Source organism: Phyllostomus hastatus, unplaced genomic scaffold (genome assembly GCF_019186645.2).
Source record: "Phyllostomus hastatus isolate PE091 unplaced genomic scaffold, TTU_PhHast_1.1 phas_scaffold_39, whole genome shotgun sequence".
NCBI classification, from domain to species: Eukaryota; Metazoa; Chordata; class Mammalia; order Chiroptera; family Phyllostomidae; genus Phyllostomus; species Phyllostomus hastatus.
In genome coordinates, this window is record NW_025334028.1 from 9546963 (window position 1) to 9573861 (window position 26899).

The 26899-nt window shown below is 36.5% G+C and overlaps 1 pseudogene; it reads left to right on the top strand.

Annotated features, from left to right (window-relative positions):
* Nucleotides 1-4317: 4317 nt before the first annotated feature.
* LOC123806728 overlaps nucleotides 4318-26899 on the top strand; it is a 49510-nt pseudogene continuing 26928 nt past the window's right edge.

The following is a 26899-nucleotide window of genomic DNA, read 5'->3' on the forward strand; positions in this document are numbered from 1 at the left end:
TATATTTTGGAGATCAAACCCTTGTCTGAGTTATCATTGGCAAATATGTTTTCCCATATGGTTGGTTCTCTTTGTATTTTAATATGTTTTCTTTAGCCATGCAGAAGCTTTTTATTTTGATGAGGTCCCATTTGTTTATTCTTTCCTTTATGTCCCTTGCTCTAGGGGGCAGACATATCAGTAAAAATATTGCTGCATGAAATATCTGACATTTTCCTGCCTATGTTCTCCTCTAGGACTTTAATGATATCATGGCTTATATTTAAATCTTTTATCCACTTTGAGTTTATTTTTGTGTATGGTGTAAGTTAGTGCTCAAGTTTCATTTTTTTGCATGTAGCTGTCCAGTTGTCCCAACACCACTTGTTGAAGAGGCTATTTTTACTCCATTTTATATTGCTGCCCCATTTGTCAAATATTAATTGACTGTAGAGACTTGGGTTTATTTCTGGGCTCTCTGTTCTGTTACATTGGTCCATGTGCCTGTTTTTATGCCAGTATCAGGCTGTTTTGATTACAGTGGCCTTGTAGTATAGTTTAGTGTCAGGTATTGTCATCCCTCCTACTTTGCTCTTCTTTCTCAAAATTGCAGCAGCTATTCAGGGTCATTTATGGTTCCATATAAATTTTTGAAGTGTTTGTTCTATATCTGTGAAACATGCCATTGGTACTTTAATAAGTATTTCATTGAATCTGTAAATTGCTTTGGGTAGTATGGCCATTTTGATGATGTTAATTCTTCCAATCCATGAATACGGTGTATGTTTCCACTTGTTTGTGTCTTCCTTGATTTCTTTCTTCAGTGTTGTGCAGTTTTCTGAATACAGGTCTTTTACCTCTTTGATTAGATTTATTCCTAGGTATTTTATATTTCTTGTTGCTATATCAAATGGGATTTTTTTCTTGGGTTCTGCTTCTGATGTTTCATTGTTGGTATACAAAAATGCCTTGATTTCTGGATATTGCCTTTGTGTCCTGCTGGTTTGCCAAATTCATTTATTAGGTGGAGCTGTTTTCTGGCAGAGTTCGATTCATGATGTATTTGGATTTTAATCCTCCATTTTATTTTATAGTTTTTATTTGCTTTTTATATATGGTTCTTTTCTGTTTCCCTACCATGTTTTGAATATATCATGATTTTTAAAAGTTTAATTTTTCCTTCAACTAGAATATGTACATCATCACTTTCCTAGCTAATGCCAAACTGTTTTTGCAAAATGGCTTTACTAACTTAGACTCAGATTGGGACTGTATGCAAATTTTTTTTTTGCTTTATATTCTCGCCAACACTTGATATTATTTGGCTTCTTTATTTTTGGCAAGCTGGGAGTTGTGCATTGATATTTCAATCTGTTTTAATTTGCATTTATCTGATGACTAGTGAAGATGATCATCTTTTTATATATTTAGTGACAGCTAAGAACCTTCTTTTGTAGGTATTCATACATTTAGGCCATTTTTTCTATTACATAGCTCATTTCTCTCTCATAAATTGGTTGCAGTTTTCTATCTTCTCTATGCTAGTCCTTTGCCGATTATGTGTTGTGTTTGTCTTTTTCCACTTTGTTGCTCATTTCCTTCTCTTTCTATAGTGTCATTTCATAAAGAATGTTTAATATCAATGTAGTTAAATTTATTATTATTTCTTTCTAGTTAGTAATTTCCCTTCCCTGAAATCTTGAAGATATTTTCCTATATTGTCTTCTAAAAAAGCTTTATAGTTTGCTTTTCTCATAGGTCTTTAATTTACTTTGAAGTGATAGTCTTTTTGCAGGAGACAGAGCTTTTTGTTAAATGAAGATACCCAGTTACCCTAGATCACTTATTTATAATTTGTAATAACACCTCTTCTTTTCCAGTCTGTAATACCACCTCTGTCAGATATCACATTTCCTTCAATTTGTGATACCCTCTCCCGAAATGTGAATAACATATCGGTTACCTATCACATATTAATGTGTGTGTGTTAATTTCTGAACACTCTTTTCTATTCTCTTGGTCGGTTTGACTGTCTTACAACATTACTAAACAATCATATTTACTCTAGCTTTATAATAAACATTACTATCTTGTGTCAAATTTCTTTCTAACCCATCCAATGTATCCTTAAGAACTTACCCCTAGGTTCCAGGAGTCACCACATGTCCTTGGGGCAGGAGTCATTTGAGTTTCTGTTTATCACAATGTGTTCCTGGTGCTTCTTCATTTTGTAGCTTCTGAGGATTTTCTTTATTGATTGGATTCTTAGCTATGTATATAAAAGAGACTTTTTAACAAATCATCCCCCATTGGTGTTTTTTCTGGATTTTTTTCAGAATATTCTACTCTCCATATTGCCAGGCACCAAAGCCTACTCCATTTGGCAAGGAAAAGCTGTCTGCTTTAAAGAAAGTTTCTAGATTTTAAGGGGAAATATTACTCTAAAATTTTGAGAAACTATGAACATGGAGAGGGGAATGGAAAAGAGTTTACTTTTATGAGCTATCCTCAACATCACACAGTTATTCTCAGGGCTTGGTAGGTTCTACCAATTAAAATATTGCATCTAGAGTGAAATATTTTTATAGAGATGTTGAGTAGCTTACCATGACATTTTTTATATAACAAATACTCAGTAATTTCTTCTTGGTTGACTGATGGTAATATCACAAAAGATAATTTTAAAAAACAAACATTTATATAATCCTTACCATGTGCCAGATACCATTTTAGATGGCTTATGAGTATTAGTTTATTTAATACTCACACAAATTGATGAAGTAGATAGTATTATAACAGATGGATTAATGGAGACATGGAATAATTAATTAGGTTGCCTAATGTCAACAGCTTGTTAGTGGTGGAGGAGGGATTTGAATCCAGACAGCTATTCTACATAGTTAGCCCTTTTAACTACAATACTGTGTGTGATTCAGCTAATGTTTGGAGTTTGTTGTGTATCAGAGATGATAGAAGTCTTAATAATAAAACATGATCATAAACTCTGTGGAGAGAAATAAGAAATTATATAAAGGTATTTAACTACCTATACTAGTCATGGTTCATAATAACTTGGCAATGAGATGTCAAATATAAGCATGCTTTAGAAGTGAACTATAATAAACTTACAATATATTTTATTCTTTCAACACTTTTTAGTGTTAATTATGTGGCAAGCACTTTGCTACATGCTCAGGTTAAAAATATGTATGAGACATGTTCTCCCTCCCCAAATTTCACTTGGAGTCTAGCAGAAAGTGTGCCAGAATGGCAGAAGTGAGTTCCACTGAACAAAGGTATATCTCTGTGGCTTAGTTTGAGGGGTAGGAAGTGTAAGAGAGAAAGGTAAATATATATTAAAGAAAGCAAGCAGACAGGTGACCATTGCTTTGACCATTTGCTGACTTGTTCCTATTTAACCTGTACTAGTGGTCTGTTTCTGTTTCTGGGACAGTGCCCAAGGATTTCTTTCTTCTCGGGTTTGGACTCTACAAATATGGGGTAGAAGTGATAGACAGTTTTGAGCATGTTTGTTTTAATGAAATTAGTGAGGAAAGAAGAAGAAGATGACACATCTCAGAGTTCATAATTGTATTTTTTCTTGGAACATGAAACAGAGAAAGCAAATTTTCAGTGTTCTAAGGTAGTAAGGCAAAAGATTATCTGCAGTGTGAATGTGGCTGCCATGACCTCTCATTCCAGCAGTGTACTCAACTTGTATGTGACTTTGAACAACTTGTGCTTGGGCATTTTTTCACTACTTAATTCTTAGAATTGTAAAATAAAAGCAGAGCTGAAATTAGGTCAAACTATCAAAGGCTTCTCAAGGCTGATAATAAAATATAAGTGCTCTGAGTTTTTAAGTTATTGTTCACTTGCAAGTTTCGTATTTTTGCATGCTTTGCAAACACTTCAGAGCCACATAAATACTTTCAGGAGAATCCTCACAATGTGCTCTTTATCTGGCTCTGACTTTACTAGTCAACAATTGGTAATATAGTTTCTTTGGTTCCTCTTCCAGTAGCTGGAATAGTTCCATACTACTCTTTCCATTTATTCCATTTTCTCTGGCTTTCCTTTTTGTGACAAACATCGAGTAAACGACCATTAAGTGGTATTCTGGCAAAATAAAACATTCATGTAAATTGATTTAATTAGAATAACTTAATTATGTTATTGATTTTCATACTAAGAAAATGTTTGTCAGTGCATTTGTTATATGTCATATTAGAAACCACATAGAAAAACATTTAGAAAAATGGAGCAAAGAATGAGGTCAAAGTCTGCAAAGAAGTAACAATTCTTAAGGGGATATTAGTAACAAGATTTATAGGCTAGATGAAACAAAAGGAAAGCAGTAGCATCTTAATAATGAAGAAAGTGAATGGAAGTCAGGTACACAGCATTATAAAGCATTTCAAAGGCCTAGGAAGACATTCCACTTGGAGCTTTGTGTGTGATTCTGAAACTTGTATGTCAGGAATGGTAATGAAGCATCAATAAAGAGAGCCATGAGGATAAGAGATCTTTAGGTCATACATAGCTCCTTGTGGAGACTAAAATAAATGAGGTCAGTGCTCATTCTTGAGAAAGAAATGAAAGATGAACATGACTAATGCAGATTAAGTTTGGAGTATAGAAAAGGTGTCTGAAAGGAAACTCTTGAAGGATATAAGCAAGACTTCAAGGTTCAAAAGCAAGAGGACATGAAATAGAACAAAGAAGGGAGTGATGTTTAAAGATTGTTATATAAAAGTACAGTTCAGATGTGGAAAATTGGCCATAGGTGGCCATGGAAGTTTCATTTAGGAAGAAGGAGTTTACTGGATCTGATAAAATTATAGAACAAATCAGTGAATGTTGCAAATATGACCCAGATGTTTTCTTATGAAGTACTTTTATTTTCTATCTTGGAGTACATCTTATAGGTAGTTTGCTCCATGGTAAAAAAAAAATCACATTTCTTGGGCAGGTAATATTGTGTTATATGCTTCATTTACTTCATTGATGACAGTCAATCAATTTTGGTGTATATGAAATTATATTTTTAAGTTTTTACTTACAAGCACATTTATATGCTGATATTAAAATCTGTCAGTGGAGAAAGCTGTATTTACTAAGTAATGAGTAAAAAGATACATATAGTGGCCACTCAGGCTAATTTGGGAGAAGAGCAGAGGTCAATTTATTCCAATTTAGTACTTTCTTTGTTAAATGAAAGTAAACTACATGTACATGAAACTTGAACATGTTCCTGAGCTACATCAGCCCAAGGGTAAAAGTGTATTTATATTAAATATTGTAAATTATGTTTTTTTCTGCATTTTTACTGCCTACTATTTCATTATTTCCATTACCCCTCAGATCTCTTCTATACAATGCTTTAGGCATCTGTAGGGGTGTTTCTTGTGATCTCATGAACAGGTCTTTTTAACCATTGATAGCTATGTGAAAGCATTTTTCTAGATGTTTCTGGCTTTACAGCTTCCTATGGGGCACAGGCATTGGGTACCTTCACCAAATGTCGACGCTGCTCTTGGGTATCCTGTGCGGTGTGAGACCTTCAGTGAAACGCAGGACCTCAGCCACACTCAGCTTCCCCCTGCACAGGTAAGACAGTATCTTTTTCTCATGTTAGGTTATTTGTTTGCTTGTTTGTTTATTTTTTGGCATGTGGATACTAAATCAGTGCTGCCTTGGTCTAGGTGCATTAGAGGTTTTAGTGAAAAGAGTATATATATATATATATATATATATATATATATATGTATATATATATATTTATACATAACTAAGATTGAGTCAGTGGGTTAGGACAGATGGCTTATGATAAACACTGTTTTCTCTTTGTTGATGACTAAGGTTTTGTGATTGAGCCAAGTCATTTATATTCTTTGGGTGGATTCATTCCCAAGGGGCTTGCTTTTCAGCTCTGAATGCAAATGGATTTCTTTATTCTCTCCTACACACATTTCTCCAAGTCTGCCTAAAAATTTAGACATGTCTGAAGTCCAGAAATGAACCACTTAGGTAAAAGCTGGGAGATCAGATTGAATGACGACTCTTAAAACAAAACAAAATAGAAACAAAAACAATAAAAGAAGAGGAGGAGAAGCAAAAGAGGAGAAATAGACAAACAAGATTAAAAAAATAAACATTAATAAAGGTTAAAAGCAAATAGATGAGTCTCCCATTCTATTTTCCTCCCTTGCTCCATACTTGGAAATTCAGTTTTGAGCAGTGACTACCTTACAGGCATCCAGCTCGATTCTCTTTGTATTTATGAGAGAATGCTGGAAGTGCACCCCTTCAGTTGCTAAAGAGAAAGAAAATCTCTTTATATCTCTTTCTGACTCTCACTGCCTTCTGCTTTATGGCTGCTTTTTATTGATGCCCGGCTGCATCTTTATAACATAATTTTCTATGGCATAAAATCTTTTTCCTCTAGAGCAAAAATTGCTGTTTTAACTGAGTTAAGCAGACCATTTTTACAGATATTTCAGTGACATCAACAATGCTTGAGCCACCAAAGGCTGGCAGGGCCTGACTGTGTGGACTTTGGTTCCTTTGATCTCTGGGAAGTAAAGCTGCACAATCTCACAGGCAAGAGGAGGCCAATGCCTGGCTACCAGGCAATTTCTAAGGCTAGAATAGCTTTCTGTTCTCCAAGGGTAGAAGCATATCATGTTCATTTGCTTAATGTCATGATGACATTAGCTGCAGAGTCAACAATGACTGTTAAGTGGCAAAATTAAGAAGGCTATGGAAAGTTTCTATGGCATCATTACAACCTGCTGGAGAATTTAAGGTAATTCACTTTTAAAGCGGAGATAATTCACAAGCAGTTTTAATGAATAGAGTATAGAGTAATCTGTTGTACACTTAGCCCAGCTTCCTCTAGTGGTAACAGCTATAGTGGACTAACAACCAGGATACTGATCAACATCAATACAATCCAAAAATCTTATTCTGATTCACTAGTTTTATGTGTATTTGCACACATGTACACACATTAAAGTATTGTATATACTTGTAGGTATGCATATATTAAGTTCTATACAGCTTTACCAGCTTGTAGGTTTATGTGTCCACCACATTCAAGGTACTGAATAGTTTCTTTTTTAAAAAATATAATCTATTTATTATGCTATTACAGTTGTCCCATCTTTTTCCTCCCTTTTATTCCCCTCTACCCTGTACCCTGCCTCCCACCATCATTCCTCCGTCTTAGTTCATGTCCATGGCTCATACATATAAGTTCTTTGGCTTCTCCATTTCCCATACTATTCTTAACCTCCCCTTATTTTGTACCTACCATTTATGCTTCTTATTCCCTGTACCTTTTCTCCCATTCTTCCCCTGCCCCTCCCTGCCGATAACCCTCCATGTGATCTGCATTTCTGTGATTCTATCCTTGTTCGAGTTATTTTGCTTAGTTTGTTTTCTTTTTTTGTTTTTCAGGGCCAGTTGTTGACAGTCATGAGTTTGTTGTCATTTTACTGTTCATATTTTTGATCTTCTATTTCTTAGATAAGTCCCTTTATCATTTCATATAATAAGGGCTTGGTGATGATGAACTCCTTTAACTTGACCTTGTCTGGGAGGCACTTTATCTGCCCTTCCATACTAAATGATAGCTTTGCTGGATAGAGTAATCTTGGATGTAGATTCTTGCCATTCATGACTTTGACTACTTCTTTCCAGCCCCTTCTTGCCTGTAAGATTCTTTCGAGAAATCAGCTGATAGTCTAATGGGTACTCCTTTGTAGGGAACTGTCTCCTTTTCTCTTGCTGCTTTTAAGGTTCTCTCCTTCTCTTTAATCTTGAGTAATGTAATTATGGTGTGCTTTGGTGTAGGCTTCCTTGGGTCCAACTTTTTGGGGACTGAACTTGCTGGACTCCCTGGAAGTCTATTTTCTTTGCCAGATAAGGGAAGTTCTCCTTCATTATGTTTTCAAATAAGTTTTCAATTCCTTTCTCTTCTTCTTCTCCTTCCTGCACCCCTATGATTCGGATGTTGGAATGTTTCAAGTTGTCCTGGAGGTTCCTAAGCCTCTCCTAGTTTTTTGAATTCTTGTTCCTTCATTCTGTTCTAGTTGAATGTTCATTTTTTCATTTTGCTTCAAACCATTGATTTGAGTTCTGGTTTCATTCCCTTTATTATTGGTTCCCTGTACATTTTCCTTTATTTCACTTTTCATAGCCTCACTTTTCCTCTGTTTTGTGACCATACTCAACCAATTCTGTGGGCATCCTGATTACCAGTTTTTTGAACAGTGCATATGATAGTTTGGCTGTCTCTTCATCACCTAGTTGTATTTTTTTCTGGAGCTTTGAACTGTTCTTTCATTTGGGCCATTTTTTTTGTCTCAGCAGGTCTGTAATGTAGTAAGGGTTGGAGCCTTAGGTATTCTCTAGGGTGGGGCAGCCCACATTGCTGCTTTGTGGTGCCATATGTAGGGGAGGGGTTCTAAGAGGGAACAATGCCACTTACTCAGCTCTTGGCCTGCTTTGAGTCACTTCTCTTGCTACCCACAAACCTTGCTTGTGGCCCTTCTGGTGTTGTTTCTCAGGTCTGTGGGTTTGTGTATGTTCCAGGACCCTGTGGGTCTCTCCAACAAACTCTCCTGTGAGATTGTGAGTTTTTTCTGCTGCCTCAACCCCTACAAAATTTTTCAGCCAGAGGTTTCAAAGCTTTATTTTCCTGCAATGGAACCCTGGGTTGCACCATCTCTCTCACTCCCCAGTTGTTCCTCCCAGTTTATCCGCATGCAAATATGTGACCGCCTGGTCCACCAGCTGCCACCTCTCTTGGTCATCCAGCTGCCGCCTTGTTATGAGTCTTCTCCACCCCTGGTTTCCAGTCTCTGCCCCTCCTACTGGTCTGGTTGAATGTTTCTTCTGTAACTCCTTAGTTTTAGACTTCCATGTAGTTCAATTTTCTGGCAGTTCAGGTTATTTTTTCTTTTTAAATTTGTTGGTGTCCTTCTTTTGATTGTGTGAGGAGGCAAAGTGTATCTACCTATGCCTCTGGCTTGGCCGGAAGTCCAAGGTACTGAACAGTTTCAACACAAGGTTCCTTTATGTTGCCAGTTTATAACCACACCCACCCACCTGCTGCCCCCACATCATCCTTAAAAAAGTCACTGCTCTGTTCCTCATTTTTGCCACTTCAGTAATGTTATAAAAATGGAATCATATCCTAGTTTTCTTTTAAAAACACAGACTTTATTTTTAGAGCAGTTTTAGGTTCAGAGCAAACAAGAGCAGAAAAAATAGTTCCCATATACTCCCTGCCCCAACATTTGCATAGCCTCCCCCATTACCAACATTCCTCACTAGAGTGGCACATATGTTACTATAGATGAACCTACATTGACACATCACTTTCACCTAAAATTACTATATATATAAGTTTATTGGTTACAAGGTTCACTTTGGGTGTTATATATATTCTATAAGTTTGGACAAACGTATAATGACATATATCTACCATAATAGTACCACATGGAATAGTTTCACTGTGTTAAAAATCCTCTGTGCTCTGCTTATTTATCCCTCCTTGCCTCTAACCCCTATGACTGTTCATATGTTTACTATCTCCACAATTCTGCCTCTTCCAGACTCTTATACAGTTGGGATCATACATATGATAGTGGATTTTGAAATTGGCTGTTTTCCCCCACACGGTACTATTTTCTAGAGATTAGTCCAGATTGTTGCATTTTCTTACATAATAAAAATTTTCTTTAATTGCTAGTAGTATCCCATGTTATGGATGCACTACAGTTTGTTTAACCATTCACCTGGTGAAAATATGTAGATTGATGCTAGTGTTTGGCTGTTTTGAATAAATAAATCTGCTAGGTACATTCATATACAGGTTTTTGTGTAGGTGTATATTTTCACTTTTTGGGGATAAAGGCCCAGGAGTACAATTGTTGTGCTATATTGTAGTGAGTGTTCACTTTTATGAGAAACTGCCAAATTGTTTTCCAGAATGGTTGCATCATTTTCTATCCCACCAGCCATGTACGAGTGGTTCAGTTTCTGAACTGAGCCTTGCCAGCCTTTAGTATTGCCACTTTTTTAAAGTCATTCTGATAGGCATGTAGTGAAATTACATTGCAGTTTTAATTTGCATTTCCCTTATGGCTAAAGATGTTGAACATCTTTTCATGTGCATATTTGCCACCTGCTTATTCTTTTCATGTGAACTTTCACAGAGCAAAATTTTAAATTCTGAGGAGACCCAATTTGTCATTTTTTTCTTTTTATGGATTGTGCTTCTAGTACTAATTCTAAGATCTCCACCTAGCTATATATTCCAAGGAATTGCTCTTGTGTATGTTTTTTCCAAAAGTTGTTTTACAGTTTCAGGTGTTATTTTTAAGTGTATGACCTATTTTGAATTAAGTTTTATATAAGGTAAAAGATTTAAATTAAAGTTGATTTTTTTTTTGCTGATGGGTATTTAATTCCTGCACAATCATTTGTTGGAAAGGCTGTCCTTCCTTTATTGAATTGTTTTTGTAGTTTTGTCAAAAATCAATTATTTTCTATTTCAATTTTTAATTTTCTTCTAATGAAACTAGTTTTATTGATCAATGTGTTTATTATTAAGGAAGTCTATTTTTATGATCTAATTTGATGAATGCATGTACTTTAAGTGAATTCACAATCTTATTTTTAATAGTAAGTTGTAGTTTATGGTCATTCCAGGTTTTTCTGTTTTTTAAGCATAAACAGGTGAATCCAAAAATGAGATAATGAAAATAACTAAAAATTATTGGCAGCGCTTATTTCCCATTTACTATTCTAAGTATTTTCTTTTATATTATTTTATTTGCACAAGTACCCTAAGCAGTAGGGTTAAAGATTATACAACTCCTAAGTCAGAAGAAGCACTAGGACTCTAGAGAGCGGTCTATCAGTTCATAGAGCTACATGAGTTCATACAGAAGGCTGCATGTTTATACCTTGCAGAAGCCCAGGGAATATTGTTCATAAAGTCTCTTTTAATGCCATTATGAAAATTTTTGCCTACATTTTACTGTTAAGCTGACCCACTGTAAGAATAAAGATGTTATTTGAAAACAAAATGTGACTAAAAGTACACATAATTTTCTGAAAAACATTTTTGAATAATATTTAAAGAACTTTATTTACATTCTTTGCTACTTGATGACCTTTACTTTGACAATATCTACCTTATTTTCATATTAATTATAATCAAAGGCATGAAAGAAAAAGATCATAATGTTTAGACTACTAGAAAGACCTATTGACCTACTGTTATGCCTCCATGGCTTTATTTAAATTGCACCTTGTTTATGTAGAAATTGTTCATCAGTCCTCTTATAAGTGAGCTTAGATTTTATTTTGATACTGAAAAGAAAAATGACTTTTCATGAAGGCCTCAACACTTGGGTGTTTAATGAAAACTTTATGAAGTTCTTTAAATGTATTCAGTGAAAGTCCTCATCAATATTTTGAAAGTATTGCTTGTTTAATGACTGTTTTAATGATTTTTTAATTAAAAAGCTATTTTTGTTAGTGTTACTCTAGTATAATATTTTCAGTTTTATTGTGGTATTGGCATTTGGCATTTTTCTGTTTTATATATTAGTAGTTGTGGTAGGCTAAATAATGGGTCCATCAAAGGCGTTTATGTCATAATCCCTGGAACCTGCAACTGTTACCTTATATGGCAAAGGGTCTGCAAAGATGTGAATAAGGATCTAGAGATGGGAAGATTATCCTGGACTATCTGGGCAGGACCTAAATGTAACCACAAGTGACTTCTCAAAAGAAATGTGGAAGGAGTTTTGTGAAGTAAATGTGATGATAGAAGCAAGAGATTGAAATGATGCAAGAAAGATGTCATGAACCAAAAAATGCAGAGGCATCCAGAGGATCAGAAAAAACAAAAAATGGATTCTTCCCAGAGCCTCCAGAAGGAATGAACTCTGTCGACACCTTGACTTTAGCCCAGTTAAACTGATTTCAGACTTCCAGTGCCTGGAACCATAAAAAAAATTATGTCATTTTAAGCTATCAAGTATGTGGTTATTACATGGAAAGCTAATTATTATACAATAGTCTTATACACAGGTAGAGTGATGGAACATTGTCAAGCCAAACATAGTCTGATTTGAAACATGTCGAGGCCAGAAATTCTTTAAATGTAGTTTAAAATGGTTGATTGTACAGTTGTTTCCCTTTTGATACATATATCTTTTACAAAGTGGCTTGATTTGAAAAGTGGCTTTGAGGCCAGGAAAACCAGTGAGATTAGAGTCCATGGGATGATATCCAAGGGAAAAGTTGGCATGACAGGGACCAGGACAAGCTAGGTGGGAAATGTCAAGATACAGTTTAGGGGGAGAGTTCTTATTTGACTAGTCAAAGTTTTAAGGAGGAAGAAAACTAAAAAGCAAGGTGATATTGGAGTGAAAAAACAAAAAGAGAGTAGTAGAAGGTCAGTGGTGGGAGAAGCTGAGGTAGGCAAGGGTATAAGAGGTGGTGTCAGTTAAAGGCTCACCAGATGAACTAGAAATGGCTCAGTGTTACTTTCACTTTGGTTACCTAGCAAACAGCTGTGCAAATTATGTCATCAAAGAAGTACACAAATAAAGGTATGCAATTACCTGATGCTTGCTTTGTTCTTTAAGTTGCTGCCACCTAGATCCTGTGATCAGCGCTGCCCATGGGCAACATAAAAACTACCAGTTCAGAGGAGACAAGAAAGCTCAGGTGCTTCTCTGCTTTTCAAACAACTAGTCTCTGGGTGGAAATGGGGCACATCAGTGGTTCATGCACTGCTATGCTAGTAAAGGCATTTCTACCTGTGCCTCAGTCACGTATATCTATGTTCTATTTGTTGTGTTTTGGGCTTAGAGCAAACCTGGACATGATCTACCACATAAGCATTCCAAGTTTTATTTAATAAAAATGTCATCTCACATTCTCATTTTCTTAATAATTGAGCTTATGTTGTAGTATCTTTCTTCTTTTATTTTCCCCAAGGGGGAGGAATGTGCACTCACTTTTGATCTTGCCTCAAGTTCTTGTCAGATAAAAAGGGAAAGTAGAATACCCTCTGTTACTGGGTTGAGAGGGAGAGGAAGTGAGAGTAAGGGTGAAACAACAGTGTCTTGTCACTCCCTAGGGTATGTCTCCAAATACCCTCAAGCCCCTTCTCACATTCTGCATGGCACCAAAATGGAATGGTACTATCATGGTGGGGTATTAGGCCTGATTGAGGAAGGTAGTGTGGGCTTGAGGGCAGAACATTCTCAAGTGTGATACTCAGGTAGCTCCCTGACACTGGGCTTCCCACAAGGATAAGGAACTCTACTGTAGCCTAAAGAGCCCTGTGATATGTGCAAGGAGGATGCAGAGTGTGTGGTCTAGTTATCCTAAGGAAAGTCAGCTATATTTTTAGCAGATGCCAGTGCAGCAGACATAGGGGATCACATGAAATAAGGGTCATTTTCAAGGAGGAGGTGAAGGTCTGAAAAGCAGGAACAAGTGTACATCAGACATCCCTTACACTGATGCCCAATTGATATGTAAGCTCCCCAAGATTTAGATCAAGCGGGAAATGGAGAATCTAAATACATGATCCTGAGATTACCTCCTTGAAGACTAGTCTCAAAGAGCCTGAGTTAACTTTAAAGAAAAGACTGAGACACCTTAAATGGACAAATGAAATTTTTCTTTTCTATTTTTCTTTCCTCCTCCCCCTCCTCCTCTTCTTCTTATTCTTTCTCCTCCTTCTTTTCTTCTTCTTTTTTGCTATTGTACATGAATGGGAGCTCAAAAAAGAATGGATTTTGTTACAAAAATACATTTATATTAAAATGTTTTTTTGCATATTTGAATTAGAGAATGCATATTTTGACCCACATCATCACCCAATGTAAACCTTTAATTTGTCTTCTTAAATCTACTCTCTATGCTTCAGGACTGTATGCTTTATTCTGTATTCTTACCCACAAACTCTTTCTAAGTAATTCTTAGTTATTGCAAAGATTAGTTATTGACTTCATACTTGCCAAACCTAATGATCTTTCTTTAGTCCTTATTCTACATGGTTTTTGTGTTGATCCAGGGGCTATCTCTCCTCAGATTCTTCCTAATTTATACCTGGTCTGTTATGTGCTGGGATCTGAGCCCTGTGGGCTGTGTTTCCTGGTCCTTTATATGACTCACTCAAGGCTGCATTCAGACAAAAAGAGGTAATGGCTGAAAGCTGTAAGGAGGTCTTTCTGCTAACTCCAGTATCTGAAACATTCCTGGGTCTGCTTTGATTGTTGTCTTTATTCTCTTGATATTTAGATGCATTATACTGTCTTTTCAAAGGTCTATAAATTTTGTAAATCGATGGTTGTAAAATGATTGTTGCATCATTTTACAATGGATGGTTCACTGTCTTCTCTTATCCCCAATGTCAAAAATATGTTTCTTAATGATTGCACAACACTTGACTTACAGAAAACAGACTTTAAATGTTTATTGTTAAATAAATAAGTAGAAATATGGGGTGAAGTAATAAAGGCCCTCTTCCTGAGGGAATGGTCAGAATCAACTTTTTGCTAAGATCCTGATACCCATCTGAGAATTGTTCTCTATGTTACAGAAGTGTCTTATCCCCAGGTGTATTCATGCAGAAAAAAAGGTGAGAAGCTTTGCTCTGTAGAGAACAGATCTTTCTATACAGACCTGCTTCTTGACTCATTGGAAAGTAACAGGACTTGACTGAAAATTAAAGTCCATTAAAAAATAGTGTAAGTGTAGAGACAGTGCTTCTCAAACTTTTCTCCTAAGTATCCATCAGGGTAGGGGAAGGTAAATGTGTACAATACATCTGGACCTGAGCTGGAAGTAACAGTGGTATTGATCAGGAAGCAATCCGTCATAGGCTGACAGTTTATCTTCAGAATTAGTTGAAATGTAAATTGTACTCTACTCGTGCATTTGCTTTAATAGGAAAGTCTTCCACTTTGAAGCAAGCTGACTTTCTCAATGAATGGCATGAGTTTTACTCTGCGACTGTGTGTCCACTGGCACTGCTTCTCAGCAGCTGCATCACAGACCCCATGCTTCTTCCTTGACAAGTACAGCACTAGAGGACAGGGAGGCCACCTGCTGGTAATAAACCTGTTTCTTTCTTTTCTAAATTTTAATTTTTTTTAAAATTTTAATTGTTGTTCAAGTACAGTTTTCTGTCTTTTACTCCCCTCCCAGCCCACTCCCCAGCCCTCCCCTGGCTGGTGTGGCTCAGTGGATTGAGCATCGGCCTACAAACAAAACAAACCTGTTTTTAAGAGGACATATTGATAGAGGGAGAGAGCTGGAGGCCACTGGGCAGTTGTAATGGGAACAGTAGAGAATAGTGTGTTAAGGGGATGGGAGAAGTCACTGAAAGGTTAAGGTGGGAATACCTTTGTGTTTTTCCTTTGGCTTGTTCTGATATCTTAGCATTTTTGGTAGTATTGATTTTGATTAATATGAGCCATAGCTTTCCTTTCAATAATTCTAAATGGCTGCATCTTCCTGTTATAAAACTACAGTAAGAAAATCTCTGATTTTGCTAAATAACCTTTGTGTCTGGCCCCAAACCACAACTGCAAATCAAATTGCAGCTTCGCCATCTGCTTAAACATTGTTACCGGGGCCCCAGAGGACAAAAGTTACATACTTGTTTCTTTTACTCAGGTTGACATTCCTCTCAGTGCACTGCACCTTTGCTATTACCAGACATGTACAATCCTCCTTTAGGAGAGAAGTGCTGAGGTGGGAAAATAGAAGCCTTGAATACACTGTAAATCTGTTATGCAAATTTCATCACAGTTGCACCATTTGCTAAAGTTCGTTTTGCAGCACTTTGGGGTGTGATTGATTTCAAGGCAAATACAGGATGTTGTTTGTTGAATTTAGAGGCCCTTTGGGATAAATGAACCCGCCTGTTTTCTTATTAAAATGGGTATTTTTAAGATAAAATGGAAGCATAACATTTAGAATAGAATACTATAATATCTTATTTTTACTAGTGCATAAACTGTACTAGGAACTCAGCTATAGGATAAATGGGCCTATTGCAGCATAGGCCAAGCTGATAAAATAAAAATACATTAGATTCTGTCTATTTGTGCTTTTCTGTGTCTGATAATAGTGTCTTGGACCTCTTGGAGAGAAGGTTTCTCTCTCTCTTTCTCACCTTTTCAAATTATTCCAGATTTCCCTGGCCATAATTTGCTTACTTATCAAAACATATTCTATAACATCTGTAACAATCGTTTGACAGTTGACCTTGTAATGTGTCACTTTAAAATTGATATTCAGATTCTGTATTATTGCATAGCTACTATCTTTTCTTCCTATTTGGATAATACTTATATACCTTTAAAGAATAGAAACTATAATTTCCCTTTTGTATTACTCAATATCCTAATATAGATCTCAATGAATATTTTATTGAATTCCTATTATATAGGCACACTTTCTGTAAAAGAAAATGGAATTTCAAAATATTTAGCAGTTACTCAAGGAACCAGGTGTGTGTGATTGAATTGTTTTCTTCTTCATGGGTAATTACCCATGCTAATTTATTTCATAAACATTATTGAGAATTTAATTTTTAAGGCACAGATATGCATGGTGGCAGGGAGAGTAAGTTCTTTTTTATTGTTTAATGTTTCTTTTAAATTTTAATTGTGGTTCAAGTACAGTTTTCTGTCTTTTACTCCCAATCCAGCCTATTTCCCCAGTCCTCCCCACCTCCCTCCCATTTCCACCCCTGCTAGTTTTTGTCCATGTGTCTTTCATACTTGTTCCTGTAAACCCTTCCCCTTTTCCCCTGAAATTCCCTCCCCTCTCCCCTCTGGTCACTGTCAGCCTGTTCTCTATTTCAGTGTCTTTGGTTATATTTTGCTTGTTTGTTTGTTTTGTTGTTTAGGTTCCTCTTAAAGGTGAGATCATATGGTATTTGTCTTTCACCACCTGGCTTATTTCACTTAGCATAATGCTTTCCAGTTCCATCCATGCTGTCACAAAGGGTATGAGCTTCTTTCTTTCTGCTACATAGAATTCCATTGTGTAAATGTACCATAGTTTTCTGATTCATTCATTCACTGATGGGCACCTAGGTTGCTTCCAACACTTGGCTGTTGTAAATTGTGCTGCTATGAACATTGAGGTGCATAGGTTCTTTAGGATTGGTATTTCAGGGTTCTTAGGATATAATCCCAGCAGTGGAATTGGTGGATCAAAAGGCAGATTCATTTTTAGTTTTCTGAGAAAATTCCATACTGTTTTCCATAGTGGTTGTACCAGTCTGCAATCCCACCAACAGTGCACTAGGGTCCCCTTTTCGCCACAACCTCTCCAACACTTGTTGTTTGTTGCTTTGCTTATGATGGCCATTCTTACTGGTGTGAAGTGGTATCTCATTTTGGTTTTAATTTGCATCTCTGTGATAGCTAGCAATACTGAGCATCTTTTCATGTGTCTCTGGATCCTCTGTATGTCCTCCTTGGAGAAGTGTCTGTTCAAGTCCTTTGCCCATTTTTTTACTTGGGTTTCTTGTCTTCTTAGAGTGGAGTTGAGTAAGTTCTTTATATATTTTGGAGATTAAACCCTTGTCTGAGGTATCATTGGCAAACATGTTTTCCCATACGGTTGGTTTTCTTTTTATTTTGACACTAGCAAAGCTAGCTATGCAGAAGCTTTTTATTTGGATGAGATCCCATTTGCTTATTCTTTCCTTTATGTCCCTTGCTCTAGGGAACATATCAGTAAAAATGTTGCTTCATGAAATATCTGAGATTTATTAAAACTATTTTATTTTTCTTGTGGGAATGAGGAAAGCATATGTGTCTCATTGTCCTTTTGCATCTAAGTGGTCTGTGTCACTGAGTCCTTCCAGTGGGAGGTTGGTGGAAGTAATGTGTGTTACATACAGGCCTGGCCATAAAAAGTCCTTGTGCAACTTTCCTTGTCCTTTCCCTCAGCCACATACCTGGAGAGGAAGGCTTTTGAGAAAGTGGGATGTATTGAAAATATCCTAAAGTCCTGAGGTGAGCACTTGGAGGAACTTTTCCAAGATTTCTCTTGGCCTACAACCAGATCTGTTTTTTTTTTTAATTAAGCAAGAATACTGTATAAAGCTACTGAGATAGTGGCATTGCCCATCACAAGGTAATGTTGAATAACACATGTGGAAAAACCAGTAGTAGGGATTGAAGGATTAAGAGCTACAATCAGAGGAAAGCAAATGAGAGGAGAGAGGTAGGGAGATTGAAGCCAAGTAACATGATATTCAGGCTGCATAGAAGGGATGGTAAAAAGTAAGACATTGCCTGTAGTGTTAATGGCTGTAGAAACTTTAAGAATAGAGGTAACAAGTATTTAGTGAAAATGTTTTTAGAATGTAATAATTGATATATATATAAAAGAATATATAGTGATGGTTAATTTTTTGAGCACCACTTGTGAACTCACCACCCAGACTGAGAATCAGAACATTATCTTTATTGTTGAAGCTGCAACTGTATGGATACATTTTAGAAACATGTTGGAAAAAAGCAAGTCTCAGAAGATTATATACTAGTGATAACATTTTTTATAAAGCTAAAAGAATAATAAAATAATGAGGAATTTAGGCATGCATACATACTGAGTTTTTAAGTGGCTATGCTGGGCTCTTTTGCCCTAAACCTTCAGTACCAACTTTCTGAATTTAGTTGTTACACTGGAAGGATAAGTTCTGATATTTAATAAGGAAAGAGAGATACACTGATGTAATAATATCTGCCTGTAGTTTTACTTTTCAGAGTGTGTTCCGTGGACAATCAGGCTTGGGTTAACTGAATTTTGTTAGAAATGCAGAATCTCAGCACCAATGAGACTTGCTGAATCAGAATCTGCATTTTAAGAAGATCCTGGAGATCCTGGAGAATTTGTATGCAGGTGAAAGTCTGGGAGGCACTGGACTACAGCACACTCCAGAATCATGGTATTTCCCTTCTCCTTAGTTAGCTTTACATGTAGTATTTATCAGATAGTTTCATTGGGGACAAAGGAAAAAGGCAAGAGACAAATGTCTATTGAGCATGAACCGTGAAAAACAGACATCTCTAAGGTTATCTTTTCTTCCTGTTCCCTGTGTCATAATCAGGCTTATGATAGCAGGAGTCATTGGTATATAAATCCCTAAATCACTGTAATTATTTTTTAGCATATGTCATAGCATGCTGCTTTCCAGGAAAACACCAGTTGGAGTGCCTGTTATTGGTTCTACTTCCACCTAATGCCAGGCTCCTGAAGAGAATCATGCATTGTAAGTTGGGTTGGCATGCAGGAATGACTATGATGAAACACTAATGTGTTCCCTTCTCAAATGGCACCTCTGTCTATTTGAAGTGCTGGGTACATTTAACACACTAATGACTGACCTTGCTGGCTGCTTCTGCATGCCAGAAAGTGTTAATGTGATCTAATTTTTACCAGGTACTACTGTGGATCCTGTTAAGAATAGGGTTAAAAGATGAGATTAGACATTTCCCTAACTAGATTTCTTTTAAAAGGACAGTTTCTTTATTTCTGTAAAATGAATTTGACATGTGACATTAGATTCATTGCTGTTATCTGTCATAGGCTTTTCTGGGAAAAATTATGATTGCTAAACTTTATTAGAAATATGGCTCAATCTTAATATTGCAAATGTGTTAGTAGGCCAGAGGGAATGTAATTGTTTTATCAGAATGATTTTGGTTTGTGGAAATATAATTAATGGAAGAGATAGCTGATGCCATTAAAACTTTCATTCAGGTTTTGAACATCTAACAAAAACCTAAAAGTGAAATATGCTAAAAATAAATCATACTTCAGAATATCAAAGAGATTAAAGAGTAACTGAGGCAACTTTCCACTAAGCATGGCATATAGCATATATGTATCCACCAGCACCTCTACTAAAAGCTTCCTAAAATGACTATCTAGAGATTTCTTCTAAAAATCACAAGCCCCAAGTACATAAAAGAATAGGAGAGGGGAAAACTACAACATGATTTAAAAGGGGGGAAAGCAGTTTGTTTAGGTTATTTACTGCTGCATAATTGTCTCAATAGTTAATGGATTACAACAATAATTTTTACACTTCATAATTTCTGTGGTGAAAGTTTGGGAGGGGTTCAGTTGGGTGACTCTTTTCATTCCCTATGGCATTGACTGTGATCTCTCAGTAGTATTTATCTGCCACTGGGCTCATCTGGAGTACCCAAGGTTGCTTTACACATGCACCTGAGCAGAATCAGCCTGGAGTCTGGGCTTGGCTGGATCCTCTTCCCCCTGTAAGGCTGCACTGTGCTGCCTTTCTTGCAGGGTGGTTGGATTGTTAACCTGGCCACTCAGGGCTCCTAGACTGAGTGTCTAAGAGATAGGATATTGAGGCTCACTCTGTTGGGCCTGGGTCCAACCACTGACACAGCTCCTTTAAGCCTTGTTTTATTAGTCAGACTAGTCATCTCAACAGAGCAAATGGGGCAAACAAATTTACAGCCATGTTTAATCTATAGTCTAGCTATTGATGGGTAACAGAAGACCAAGGGGATCTAAAAGCTGGGCCAGCAGTAAGGGAACACAGAGGTCAGCTGAGTCTGTCACAGAGCCTTAGAAATGTTTAAAAAATTCAGGTACTTCTAAAAAGAGGGAGAGGAGTATAAGCAGGGCAAAAACCATAAGGGTTGGTTGAAAGTCTGTGTAAAAAGAGTTAGATCCCCTTTCAGAGTTTGCTGAGCCCCTTCTCCATACTTATAGAAGGCTAGACTAATTTCCAGAGAAATTAAGTTTAATTCCCAGAAGTGTAATTTCCAGAGAAATTCAAACAGGATCTGAAGCTGGGCACAACTGAATTCAGGGGAAGGACACACAAAAAACAAAGATATTAAGCTAAAATCTACATATTCTGCCATAAAATCTGCTTTCCTCTCATTCCCTAAATCAACCTGATAATACTGGCAGACTCCAAGGTTAAGAATTGAAGGGTTCCTCTCTGGAAAAGTTAACCAATCCATGAGGTAATGGCTACAGCTGGTTTTGGGGTCCAGAGAAATGGCCCAGGCATATCCACATAAATGAAACTGCCAACAACCCCATCTATACACAGAGTGTCTGCTCAGCTTTCTAGTGCCTCACTCTTAAAATGAACAGATAGTCAAGGGTCAGTAGACTTTAGAGGCAGTTTCTTAAGTTGCAGAAGCCAAACCAAATATGTAGAAATAAAGACATAGGGTAAATAAAAAATATAAAGAACAAAGTAAAATAAAAAATTTCAATTAATATCCCTAAATAGATGAGGAAATATGTTCCATAAATGGAAAAAAAAGGACATTGAGTAAAAAAAAGATAGAATTCTTGGAAATGGAAACTATGGGATCAAAAAATTTAAAATTGAATAGAATGAAAGATATATTTCAGAAATTTGTTGAGTTAAGTGATCTAAAAGGTTTTTAAAAAATTAAGAAACTTTAAGAGGTCCTCTATCCAGATAAAATAAACAGAGAAAACTGGGGAATAAACGATTAGGAAGGTAGGTCAGGAAAATATTGAAGGATATAAAATGCCATACTGATAGGGACTACTGAAGGACCACAGAACAAAAGATCCATGTTATAGTATATCATTATGAAATTTTAAAAACAGGATACAAAGAGAAACTCACAAAAGCTTCCAAGGAGAAAACAAAAGTTGACCAGGATTAAAAACTACACCCATCTTATGAGTCACACTGGATGGAGAAGATAATGGAATAACATTGAAAATAATGATCAAAATAATTTCTAATCTAGAATTGTATGCTCAGCTAAACTATCAATCAAATGGGTTGAAAAAAAGCGTAATGCTTTTAGCTAGTTAAAATTTGATAGAATGTATTCAAGTTCTCTAAAAGTTGGAGCTATCATTTTTTCTTTATTATGCATTCCATTCTCAATTAGACGTTAAGGTTCCCAAGGGATATAATTTTAATTTCTAATTTGTCCTGCATATCATCTGCATAAGATAGGCATTTATAAATGGTGTTTATGAATAAATGGACTCTGCTCTACTTTCAATCATGATTATTTGGAGTGCTAAATATACTAGCATTGCCTTGACATATGAAAGTAACTCATTTTCTGCCCTGGCTGGTGTAGCTCAGTGGATTGAGCATGGGCTGCGAACCAGGCATCGCAGGTTCAATTCCCAGTCAGGGCACATGCCTAGGTTGCAGGCCATGGCCCCCAGCAACCACACATTGTTGTTTCTCTCTCTCTCTCTCCACCTCCCCTTCCCTCTCTAAAAATAAATAAATAAAATCTTTAAAAAATGATGGTATTAATCCTAAAATAAGTCTTTTAAAAAAGAAAGTAACTCATTTTCTTAGTTGCCATTTCTTGATACCTTGTCTAATATTTATTCTCAGACCTTTTTTCATGATCTGTGTTTTTATTAAAAAACTTTTGTCTTCTTATTCTCTCATTTGGTCCAATAGCTTAAAAGATATTGTTGCTTGAATATTTAGGAAGAAGAGTAGAATATGATAATGACACTTGTTTTAACAAAATGATTTCAGAGCTCTTTATGATGATATTGCCCTGCTAACACCAAGTACTAATAAATTGAAGACAAAACTTGAAATTTCTCATTTCAGTTATTATCCAGGCTAGTAACAGGTGCTTAATTACTCCCAGTATTATTATTGGTAGTAAGTGTGTACTGCCACCAGTGAATAAGAGCAGTAGTGAATAAAGGAACAAGGTGTTTGGTTTACACTGTGGAGGAAGGTGGCTCTGGGCCCTAGGGAATAATGGCTCAAAGAACACTCAGGGATTTCTATGGATCTGGAAATCAGAAAAGACTTTCAGCCAGAGTTGTCAAACAAAACAGAGATCAAGAGGGACAGGAAAGAGAAAAATATTTTGGGTCTTGAGAGAAAATGCAGATTCTGATAGGAAGAAAAATGGACCTTAGGCAGCTCAGCATACATATTCAGAATCAAAGAACATATGAAGTTACTCACTAACCAATGACACCTCTTTGTTTTTACTCTACATACATGCAACAGTAAAGGTGTGTAATTTTTTTTTGCTTGTAGCAAAGCTATTTAATTTTTCTTGTTTTCTTTTAAGAAGACACCCCTGGGAATGTGGGATATTTGAATTCTCATTGGGATTATTATAGGGTATGTGGCAAAAGTTTCATACCATTAGCAAGAGTCCAAATGGGAGACTTCTGTGACCTCACACAGCCTAATTAACATGCAATCATATGACAGAGGCCTTTTATTACTCTCCCAAAGCGATGCCCAGCTGATTTCTGACTCTGTGTATTCATCCTTGAACTAATCATTGACAAATGCTGTGATGTGCTGGGAGCTTCCCAAGTGTTAGACTCAGACACATGGGATCATGAAGAATGAAGGCTTTCGTGGTAGAGATTCCAGCTGTCTCTTCCCTACATGCACTCTTTCCTTAGGGAGTCTGTCTTTCTCTAATCCTTGGAAGGAGTGGTCCCATGCCTTATGTGACTTTAACTTCCTTGCTATGGCTGGTTGGACCATGGATAGATGTCAGACCCAAGCTAAGACTGGAATTTGGAGTAGGGACACTGAGAGCTTGATTCAAATAAACAGTGGTAATCACCAGACCCAGGAGATCAGGCAAGCTTGGGACTTGTGACCTTGTTGGTCATACATACTTATGGAGAGAGAGGGAACAAAGGAAAGAAAGACTGAGTTTACGCTTATATGACAGCTGCCCAGTGTCAAGTGTGATGTTGACTGGCTTTTCAAGTGTAGTTCTTATTCATAGGAGTCCTGACTTTGTTTAGATACTTTGAGGATGTAAACTTAAAATTCCCTCCATCTCTAGTAGCTTGAGTGCTCTCCCCATACATGGTCAATTCACATTCATTAGTCCATTCGATTTTTCTAACCAGCAATAGGCTGACTCACCTACCAACCAGTGAAGAGAATATATGGTTACAGAATGTGAAGTCTACTGAAATTGCATGAGTTCTCAATTACTTGGACTTTACCTGTCCCCTTTAGAAGTTTGTGAACTCCCTGAATTGTTAAAAGAAGAATTTACCTGTTAGTTTCACATAACAGGTGGCCAGTTGCTTTTTGTAATTGGGTATTGCCTGAGCTGTAGTAACTTGGCTTATGAGAAATATGTTTGGTTTAATACTTCAAATGAACAACATCCCTAACACTAACTAGTGAAATAAATTCCTTCCCAAGTTCTCTTTATATGAAAAACCAGGTGTGCATATGTTAGAGGGTGAGCATCTTCTGGCAAAACTATTTACTGTGTTAAGGATATCGGGAATTAGTTCTGGGGGCCTCAGCTTGCTTCTCAACAACAGCAGTGAGGAAGTGAACTTTGGGCAGCACATGGCTAGAAGCCTTCAGTCATTCTGATTCCAAATGGTGTGCAGGGCAGCTGGTGTGCTCCTCCAACTTTAAGACATTTTTATGACCACATATTGCTGTAAATGTAATTATTTGGCAACTGTTGAGTAAAATCATCTTTAGAAAATAAACTATCTTTAGATTAACTTTTTCTTTCTTTTTTAAAATTTTTATTTTAATTAGAGTTAACTTTTTCATTTCCAAAATTTTAAAAACTGGCTTAGGTAGGAACGTAAGTGTAATATTTTATTAAGCTATTTATTGACTTTTCCCAAGAGACTTCTTTCTTACTTTTCCTGTAATACACTATAACATTACCATAATGGGACTTTATTATTTCTTATTTTCCACATGCATTGCTCTGATAATCGGAAAAAGTAAAAAAAATTAACTTGAAATGCATGACCTTTTCATTTGGAAACTATTTTGTTCCACATAAATATAAGAGTCCTCATTGTGTTACTTAAAACATATAAAATTGATGGTCAATTAACTTTTTATTAAAGAAAATTATTTACTTAATTAAAATATGGATACCATATCTTTATGTGTTGTTTTCTTTCTGTTATTTATTTTGACCTCTCCTTTCCAAATTTAGTGACAAGTCTTTGATATTTACTTTTGCACTTGAAAAATTACAAATTTTATAGATAAGTAGTAACAAATGTCCAGTAAATTTGCCTCAAATGGGTCATAATGGATACAGGCTGGAAAAAGTACATGATTTATTCATCTTATAGCCCAGGTTCCTCTCAGACTATCTATTTGAGAAGAACAAATAGCGTCAGGCTTTAGGGAAATTTGTTTTTGTCTTCTGCTCCTCTTCCTTTCTATTCCTCTTCCCTTTCCCTTTCTTATACTGCAAATTAATTCAGTTTGTACATATAGAAAGCAATGGTGCCCTGGAACTGGTTCATTAGTATTTCCTTATTTATATTTCAGCCTCTCAAACCCTAGGTTATTGTCTTGTTTACTTCCCAGCCTAGCCTTTTTTTCTGGTGAGTTTTTTAAAAAATTTTAAGTTATTTTTTAATTATAGTTCACATTTAATATTTCACTTTGGTTGTAGGTGTACAGTGTAGTGGTTAGATAATCATATACTTTACAAAGCATTTGTACCCACCTGGCAACATATATAGTTATTACAATACTGACAGTAACCAGAGGGGAGGGAAGAAGAGGAAGAAGGATCATCAAGGAACATGTATAAAGGACCCACAGACAAAGCCAAAAGGGGGAAGGATTGAGGGTGAGAGGTAGGAGCAGATGTGGGGGCAAAGTAGTGGTGGGAAAATAGAGACAACTGTATTTGAACAACAATAAAAAAAGAAAAGGTGAAGAGATGGTTAAGTATATATTAGTAGTTACAAAATAGTCATGGTGATGTATAATATAGCATAAGAAATAGCCCCTTTTTTTTTCTATGAGAAGAAAAAAGCATTTGTATAAAAAGGACAACCAGTATCTGAACACACTATTTTGACCTCCTCAGCTGTAGGCCGGAGCCACTGAGGGCTCTGAGAAGCCAATGTCGCTTCCCATGGGCATAAGCTGAGGGCTCGAAGATTCCAGGACCAATTCCAACAAGCCTCACACCTCTGCTTACTTTGTCTTCCCATTAAAACACAAAGCTTCCCAGATTATCCATTATTTCCAAAACTCTCCTCTTATTTCTCTGAACATACCCTGGTATGATGCTCTGTCCTGTCTGCCTCTCCCTCTCCATCCAAACTCTCCCACTCTGCCCTTGGGAACCAAGAGTTGGTCACCTGTAAACTGCTTAACATCTTCCACCCCTTGTTCAATTGTTTCCAACATATTCTTATTCAGGTGACACCAGCTTTTCTTGACACTACTTTGTCTGCTGTCCCTCCAGAGGTAGCTGTGTTTTCTCTCATACTGTATGTCAACTTTGTGGCCTGGAAGCAAATAGTTAGCCACTTATCTTTTCTCATTTCCTGTGAATCTTCATTTCCTTCTTTTTTCAAACTCCTAGGGTTTCTTTGTTTGTTTTTTGTTTTTTTAAATCTTATGACTTCAGATCTTACCATTACTCCATCTCCCAGTGCTGTCTATCTTTGTCCCAGCTTCTTCCTTTCACTGGATGACTGTAACCATTGCCCTCTTCTTTCTTCTACTTGTCTTGTTGCTCTGCTGGACTCTCACCTGCTTGGCTTTCTTAGATCCAGGAATCTCTTCCTCCTCTCCATCTTGCCTGCCTTCCTGACTAATGTATATATTTATATCCAAACCTGGTATCATTAGTAACTATAAGATTGTCAACATTGCATTTTCCTCCCTAACTTTGCATTCTAGCCAGCTAACTCCTAGCTGTCATATTCTTACTTTGATAATTCCAGTTCTTAAAGACTTCATATAAACAGACCCTTCCCCATTTTTGCTATTTGTAACCTCTTAATGTTCTTTCTCCCCTTTTTACCCAACTTAGAGTCCATGTTTGGG